Genomic DNA, 6963 nt, shown 5'->3' on the forward strand with positions numbered 1-6963 from the left:
ATTACCACAAATTTGGTGGCTTAAAAGAATAGGAGTTTATTCTCTCACAGTTTTGGAGGTCACAAGTTCAAAATCAGTATCACTGGGCCAAATCAAAGTGTTGGCGGGACCATGCTGGCTCCAGAGCGTCTAGGAGACAATCCGTTCCTTGCCTCTTCCGGCTTCCGGCGGCTGCCAATATTCCTTGGTTTGTGGCCACATCACTCCAGTTTTCAAGGCTGGCATGTTTAAATGTCTCTCTGTTTGGTCTTAACGTCACCTTCTCAGGTTCCCAGCCTTGAACGCCAGCCAGAGTCAAATATCCCTCTGCCTCTCCCTAGGGATGCGTGTGACTGCATTCAGTGCCCACCCAGAAAATCCAGGGTACTCTCCCCAACTCAAACTCCTTAACTTAATCGTGTCTGCACAGACCTCTTTTTTGGCCATATGCAGTCACCTTCAAAGGTTCTAGGGAATAGGACATGGATATCTCTGAGGGGGCCATTTTTCAGCCAACCACACTCCAATTGGTTGTGGTGGGCAAAAAAAAAAGGGAGCTAAGATCCCTTTTCTACCCAGATTATGTCAGGGAGAGAAGGGAGGGAGGGGAGGGAGGAAGAGAAATTGGGGAGCAAGAGGGTGCCAGCAGTACAGTCAGAGGCCAGACCTTGTGAACTGGAGAGCAGGAGAGCTGGGTCCAAGTCCACGCATGGAGGAATGCAGGATCCACACCTTCCAGAGGGTCCCCCCTGGGCCTGGCCTCTGCGAGCCCATTCAGGAACCGGGAGGTGGATGTGGGAGGGGCTTGGAGTCAGGGGGCTGGCGAAGCTTGGGGAGATCTCTTACGGAGAAGAAGGCCAATGACATCCATGCAGTCAGAGGATGGGCCTGGGACACAAACAGGCCTCTTCCTGAGGCCAGAAAATGGGTCCACTGGGGACAGCTTACCTTGGGCCTGGATGGAAGACAAATACGGAAGCGCTATATTTGCTTTTCTGCATATTTGTCACTGATCCTCCCTCTTGGCTCCCCTCCTACCTCTCTGACTGCTCCCCCGGAGCCCCTTTCTTTTGCTCACAGTAGTAACCTGCTCCTAGTGCACCCATTATGGGTTCTTTTCCCACCGTGACTCACTTTCTGCAAAATAAGTAGAGTGAGGGAGGAGGTGTTAAAATCATTGTGTCTGAAGTCCCACTGCCTGGCTCTCAATCCTGGCTGTACCGACCCCCAGGTGTGCCCTCCGACAGGTGCCTCGTGGGCTCTGTAGCTGAGCTTTGGCATCTTCCTGTGTAAGGTGGGGGCAGTCAGTTTGCTGAAAGAACTGAGATATAGTGTGTGGTGCACAGGCAGCCAGTGGACAACATCGGCTGTCGCTGTTATTTGTTGCTGCTGCTTGCCTGTTCCAGCTCTCGCTTTGTCTCCTGTTGTGCATCTGAACCCGTGGATGGTGCTGGATGTCTGCGGTCAGCTCGGAGACAGGCGGAGCTGGAAGGGACAGGGAGGGGAGAAAAGCTGAGGGCCAAGGCTGTCCCCTGTCCCCAAGAAGGAACACATCTTTCTTCTTTTCACCCGAGGGCAGCAGCTGCAAGGCGAGAAGCTGAGGCTGTGCCATGTGACCCAGGGGCAACCGAGAGTGGCATGGGCAACCCCTCGCCCTGGCCGCCCTTGACCCTTACCCCTCAGCAGCAGCAGCCCCTAAGACTTGGCTGAGCCCTCGGCTTCCTAGTTTCCTGGCTGTGTGGGGAAAATGGGGGGAAACTAGACATGTGGAGAAAGGCGAAAGGAGCGGGAATGATTTAGTTGGAGAAGAGGCAGCCGAGGGGAGATTTAATAACAGTCTTCAAGGATCTGAAGGGTGAGTGTATGGAAACTGGAGAGCAGCTGGCCCCTCTCCGCTCAGAGCACGGGGCCGAAGGAGATGAGTTCACACCCGGGGGAGGAGACGTGCCGGTTAGGTAAAAAGAGAGCGATCTTGCTGACAGGTGGGACTGGCCCGTTAAAGGAACCGGAGTTGACACGTCAAGTGGCGCAGCGTGAGTCCCGGAGGACCAGCCTCCTGAGCTCACAGGGACGCCTGTGTCCAGGCAGGGCTCTGAGGACAGAGGCCCACTGACCGGATGCCACATGCCTCTCCCTGTTGAGGCAGCGATGGCTCCTCACCCCCACTCCCAACCCCCAAACCGCCTGCTACTCCTAGGAGCAAAATCCTAGGAATTGTGTGGAAAAAAAATAGGTCACCCTGTTGGGAGTGGGATGGATGGTGAGCCATGCAGGTGTCCCCCTTTTCTGATAAGAAAAAGCAGAATGCCCCCGAATACCGCCCAAAAGTACCAGAGGCTCGGGAGCGGTGCCTCCCCAGGCCTCCTCTCAGAGACGAGCTTTCTCTGTCTCTGAGGAAACGGCCTTTCTGCTCCGGAATCCGTGATGACAAAGTCAGCTACAGATGGCGGGAGTGGGTCCCCTTGACTCATTCGTTCAACTGACATTTATGGAGTGCCTGGGCTGGGCTCGGAGGCGGCGAGCCCGGCAGCTTCATGAACCAGAGCAGCCACATTTAGTGGTGAAAATCAAAGAGAACACGGATCCTAATCCAGCTCACGACGGTCTCTTCTCACAGATGGAGGTTGTTGGCAGAGAAGAGCAGGCCTGCGAGTCTTTCTCGGGCCCGAATCTCCCAGGGTGCCTAACAGTTAGGCCTGACTCTCTGCCAGGCCAAGTCCATGCATACGTACTATCTCATTTAACCTTCAAGCGATCACCCTGGGGTCGCTGTAATTAACTCCCGGTGTAATAATAGTATCAACCTCACAGGGAGGCTGCAAGTTAAGCGAGTTAACTTAGTAATGCACACCTGGCTCCTAGCAAGGGCCATGTAGGTAACAGCTACCGTCACTGCTGCTGCTGCTGTTGTTAAAGAGACTGAATGGTCTGCCCACGTTTACACAGCTTGCAAGGCAGAGCCAGGCCCATCTGACACCAAAGGCCGTGACCTTTCTGTCCACTCACCACACCTGGAAGGAAAAAGTACAGGCTCTGGGAGTTAGAAAGACAGATCTAGGTTTCAGTTCCAGCTCTGCCAGTTACCAGCTGTGTGACCTTGGGCAAGTCACTTTGCCTCTCTGAGCTTTAGTTTGTGGTTCTGTAAATGGGGGTCATAATAGTACCCCCCTCCAAGTTGGTTTTGAGGATTAAGTGGTGTAGGACATGAAAGGTCTCAGTAAATGCTTAATGCGTTTAATTCTTAGGAGTCTTATCAGCCACTGAAGGGGCGAGCAAAGTCGTAATTCACCAAACAAGAGCTCTAAGCTGGCAAAGAGGAGATGCCCTGCGCTGGGCTTCAGGTCATCTGGAGACCCCGCCCCCCCCGCTAACCCGCTGATATACTGTCAAGGAGCAGCTTTTTTGGTGGTTGAAGATTTTACCAAAGAGTGTGTGTCTCTCTCCTTAAATCCACAAACACTGGCCGAAAAATCCCTGCATGTCCTGGACCCTTGAAGAACTCCAGTTCCAGATCAGAATAGTCCCAGAGCTCTCAGCCCAAACGTAGCAGAGCAGCAGCCACAGCCCCACAGCGGCCCAGTTTCTATTTCTGAAGGCCAGGATGTGCTTTAATGTGCAACCTGCACACAGAGAGCAGAGGGAACTGCCTGGTGCGTCTGAGAGCCCCAAGCACTGGGTATGTGCTTGGCATGTGCCAGCATCTAGGGACCAGGAGAGAGAAACGTAGGCCAAGTCAGGCATGCACGGGGGTGGGTTCAAAGACTTCGGTTGCTGCTGCAAGAAATAAACTGGCTCCCAGTGTCTTTCAGCTGAGTTGCTCTACTGAGGCCCCTTCTTTGAGTTCCGATTTTTATTTTTTAATTCTATAGTTGTTTTGGGGGGTAAATAGCAATGACCTGCTAATCGAGTCCCTTGCAATAAATATCATCTTTTACTGCAAATGGCAGACTCCTAGCTCAAAGCACAGGTGAGACCCAAAGAGCAAAGCAGAACCCCCTGTGGAGCAGGGTGGCTTGGCCAGACCCCTGGCCAGAAAGCCAGTGACCACCCAGCACCTTCCAACAGCGCTCACGTAGCGCTTCCCATGTCCCCGGAGCTATTGGAAGGGCTTTGCATATATCAACTCCTTTAATCCTAACAACCACCCTATGAGGTTGATATTATTATCGTCTTCATTCTACATATGGGGAAACTGAGACACAAAGAGGATAATAACTAGGCCAAGATCAAATAGCTAGTAATCTCCTGAGCCAGGTTTAAACACAAGCATCCAGCCCCAGAATCTCTGCTCTTGGCGGATGAGTTAGATTCAACCCTCTCCTTGTGTGCGTGAGCAGGGGCACACACGACTGAGACCTCAGAGCCCCTAAAGGAAGCTGAAGCAGCACTTGGGGGTGGGGGCGAGCGATGAGGGGGTGAGCATTACATTAGGAACTGAGTGCTAGGGCTCATTATTTTCACGTTCTGTTTTTAGTGATGGAGGGTGTTGGTTGATTGCTTGGCTAGTTGTCCCTTGCTAGTTTCATCCCTCAAAAAGGGTATTTATCCCTACCTTCAAGTGCAAGACTGGGGCTCAGAGAGATGTTTCCAGCCAGCTCACAAGCTAACACGTGCCCCACAGACCCCGGGGCAGAAACAGCAGTGGCAGCACAAGTCCATTGCTACATATGGGGTGTGTCGAGACTCGTGAACTATGAAGGTCCATGTGGCCCTGTCAGGGCTGAGAGGCCATATCCAGCCAAAGGGGACCACACTGAGCTCCACTTAGAGGATGCGCCTCAGAGGCAACTCCTCCCCTCAGTGTAGCCATGGCGACCCCAGGACTCAGCCTGATGAAATGTTTTCAGAGAAGGGCTTGGAAAGAAGGTGGAGGGAAGAGCAAGCAGGGCAAGGGGAGTGAAAGCAATGGGTGACCCTAGGCATGCATGCAGCATGGCCATTCCTGGTGGAAACCGCAGACAACTGACATCCCCAGGGCTGTGGTCTTGGCTCGGTCCATCTAGAAACCTGTCTACAAGAGTTGACCCCTGGCCACCCAAAGGTCCACGTACTTCCGAGATGACCTTGGGCATCTGTGGAAGTTTCTAAAAGCTTCACCTAGGCCTATGGAAATTATGTAACTGCAGCCTAAGGCATCTGTCTCCCATTCTTTGGTGACCTCACTCCCACCACCTGAGAAACCAAGCTTAGCCAAGCTCATTTAGCTCTCAGCTCACGAGAAGAAGGAGAGCAGGGCCTTTGGTTGTTCCTAGGTGGAGCCCACATCAGGCTTTTCAACAGGACCATCTCTAGGTTCACCCCTGAGTCACAGAGGTCCAGGAAGGAGAGTTTCTGTTCCCTGAACAGGTGTGAAGGCAACAGGTGCCAGAGCTAGCAGAGGTGCAGAGCAGGGGAGAGTCAAGAAGGAAGTCAGCCCTGGTACTGGGCCTTGAGGGGAGCGGTACCATGTGAGCACTGTCTGCTCAGATCTGACACTGCCCATAAACAACCAGCGGGTTGTGCTGGCACGTACAGCCCAGGCCCTGAGGAGGGAACCTTCACAGTCCCATCCTTCCAGCATTATTCTCCGATTGTTCTGTGCATGCATATTATCATCCCCTACCACCCCAGACTAGGCCTTGAGCTTTGAAAGAACCTTGTCATAGGAGGTGATATTTTAAACATTTATCTCAAAAAGTAACAATTAGTCACATTGACTGATGGCTTGGTGAATGAACTAGGGGAACTAGCTGGAGGGTGAGAGTGACTGTGTGACTCACCCTCTCCACTCGTCAGCTACCCCCGAACCGAAGCAGGAGAGTCTACGAGGGAAGAGGACGAGAATTAGACTTCCAAGCACCAGCTCTGAGCCCGGCCCACAGCCCCTACGGTCTCGTTTAATCTGCACACCTGCCCTGAGAGGGAGCTGTTGCCATTGAAGGGAAAAGGCATGTATAGAGCTCTGACATTCCTGGAGAGGCCTTCTTGGGGGACTTGGGTCACCTTGGCGAATTCACCATGCTTCAGGCCCTGGCATCCTTGGCCTTGCAGGCTCAGAAAACTCACCAGGTCACAACAAAGGGCAGGCCCATTTCTCAGGGACAGACTCATGGGAACCATGCTCAAGAGCAGATGCTAACACGGCCGTGGCAATGAGAAGTGCGCCCATCACATGGACCTGAACGGCCCATTGTCTCCCTATGGATACTGGAAAGCAAGATATTGACAAACGGCCACAGGGTGAGTGTGGCACATGAAGGGGGCGGCCGATGGGGGGTCCACAGTAATGCTCAGAGGACTGTAATTCCAGTCCATCTATTGAGACTCTGCTCTAGATTCACCGTCAACAGGAAGCCTTTCTGTTCCCACCACCACCTCTGATGCCAAGGCTGGGCCCGCATGCCATCTCTGTGCTCCCAGAACACACATGGCACTAACCACCTGCTCGACAGTCTTCACCATCATACTTACCAGTCGGCCTGCTCTGCTGCATATCATGCTCCTGTGAGGCACAGAGGGGACCTTATCCTTACAGTGTCCCCTTCACCTGCCATGTAAAGAGGGCTCAGGAAATGTTTACTGAAGATGCAAAAATATAAATCTTTGGGCCAGGACTCCATCCTCACTGGGCAGTGCCTGAGCAAGTCTGCCAGCATCGGGCTCCTTCCTTTCCAGGAAGGGTGCTGACCTCACCTTTCCGTTTATTCTCCAAACAGGACATGTATTGCTATGAGCTTGTTTCCTACCAGCGAAATTATAATCACACGCAAGTCTCAGCTTCCCAAGGTGGGACCCAGTCAGCTGGCCTGAAGGTTTGTGTATCCCCAGTCACACAGTTGGTTCCACAGGGTCTCCCGGGTCGCTCCACCCAGGACTTCTGTTGTACGTGCAGAGTTTAGTGTTTTGCTCTCAGAGGGCAGCCAAAATGTCTAACGATAGAGGAGTGGTTGAATGGACCAGACCTCCTTACAATAGAATACTGCGCAGCCAACACAATGGTGCTTA

General features: G+C 52.9%; 1 long non-coding RNA gene across 1 annotated transcript; it reads right to left on the minus strand.

The window, feature by feature from the left end:
- Nucleotides 1-1282: 1282 nt before the first annotated feature.
- LOC139083981 (uncharacterized) lies at nucleotides 1283-6566 on the minus strand. The gene is made up of 3 exons (XR_011541204.1): nucleotides 6430-6566; nucleotides 5739-5780; nucleotides 1283-1464 (listed from the first exon to the last, which is right to left on the minus strand). It is a non-coding gene; the product is annotated as an uncharacterized lncRNA (long non-coding RNA).
- Nucleotides 6567-6963: the final 397 nt, after the last annotated feature.

This window comes from Equus przewalskii, chromosome 6 (assembly GCF_037783145.1).
Source record: "Equus przewalskii isolate Varuska chromosome 6, EquPr2, whole genome shotgun sequence".
In the NCBI taxonomy this organism is placed as follows: Eukaryota; Metazoa; Chordata; class Mammalia; order Perissodactyla; family Equidae; genus Equus; species Equus przewalskii.